Here is a 1,722-nt window from a genome sequence, read left to right as displayed (position 1 = left end):
AATTAATACTTAAGTCTTACTCTGAACATAAATACTTAATTTCTGTTTGGTAGATACCGAAGAGTGAAATTGCTGGGTTATATGCTAAGTGAGTGTTTAATTTTTTTAAAGAAATTGCAAACCTTTTTCCAAAAGTAGCTGTACTATTTTTCATTCCAAAAAGTGATGTATAATGGTCCAGTTTTCCTACATCTTTGCACCTCTTGACATTTTTAAAAATTAGTATAACCAATCTACTGTGCATTGGTATCTCATTATAGTTTAATTTGCATTTTCTTAATGACCAATTATGTTTAACATTCTTACATACTAGTAGTTCATTTACCATTCATGCATCTCCTTTGATAAATGCCTTTCAAACCTTTCAACAGTATTTTAAATTGTGTTGTCTTCTTATTAAGTTATAAGCATTTTTTTGCATATATGTGTGCATATTCTTTATCAGATATATAATTTGCAATTGTTTTGTCCTCATCTAGAGCTTAGGTCATATTTTTATTTGTTTTTTTTTCATTATATTTATTAATTTTGATGTATTTTCTACTTTTTAAACACATCATCTAGTTCTTAAATTCCTTACTCTTCTTTTTACAAGAAAAAAAAATCTGTTAATAAACCTCACCTCATCCTTTTCTTTAGGTCTTTGTTCAATTTTCACTTAATCAGAGAGATCTTTGTGTCTGCCACTCCCTTTGTTTGAACCATTAGTCTTTAGTAAATACACTTATTTCTTCCAACTTCCTGGTTCCCTTGTCATTGAGTAGACCATGAGACGAATTCTGGGCTATGAAATCTAAGTGTAAGAAAAAGTGTGCTATATTTGCTGACTGAAGTCTTTCCAGAACTGTTTAACCTTAAGCACAATGATTATCAACCTCTACAATGATGGCTGCCCTAATAACATTGGTTGTTGAGTGATGTTAATAGACAGATCCTCACCACAACCTATAATGCATCTGTAGATTCAAGGGGAAATAAATCTTTGGGTTTCTTTTTGTAGTTATTATTTTTTAAATATTTGTATGTTATACTTTCATTTTTTGCTGCAGCATTTTCTGTTTAATATACCATTTATGGATATTATCTTTATACAATTGTTCATTTGTCTTTATAATATTTAGTATTCTATGAAGGTAGGGATGTACTGTGGTTCATGGCTTTATCTTTAGCACCTAGATTGTTGTTTTTGTTTTCTGTTTAGTTGGTTTCTTACTCATGGTTTCCCAGGAGTGGTTGGTGAGATTGAACCACTGAACTTGCAGTTCAAACTGACCTTGAGGTAGAGTGCTTACCCTATGGCTCTACACCAGGACTTAAGCATCTAGAATAGAGCCTTATATGTATAGTAGGTACTTATGAATTATACATTGAATGAATAAAATGGACACACATCAATTAAGTGCACTAAATTGATACTGTTGTGTTGTGCTGTGGAATCTGTGTCAACTCATAGTGACCCTGTACCTGGTTTCTGAGGCTGTAAATCTTTATGGGAGAAGAAAGCCTTATCTTTCTCCCAAAGAGCAGCTGGTAGTTTCGAACTGCTGACTTTGTGGTTCGTAGCCTGATTTGTAACCACTACACTACCAGAGCTCCTAAATTGGACATCAAAATATGTTTCTCAAAACAGTATCTGAAAATATTGCCAGGATTTGCTTTATTTTAGTTATCCATTCAAAACATCAAAGTTTGAATGCACTTATACATTGGGATTTTTTTTTT

Source organism: Chrysochloris asiatica, unplaced genomic scaffold, assembly GCF_000296735.1.
Source record: "Chrysochloris asiatica unplaced genomic scaffold, ChrAsi1.0 scaffold00191, whole genome shotgun sequence".
Classification (NCBI taxonomy): domain Eukaryota; kingdom Metazoa; phylum Chordata; class Mammalia; order Afrosoricida; family Chrysochloridae; genus Chrysochloris; species Chrysochloris asiatica.
The sequence above is the reverse complement of the archived record's forward strand: the minus strand, read 5'-3'. Positions refer to the sequence as shown.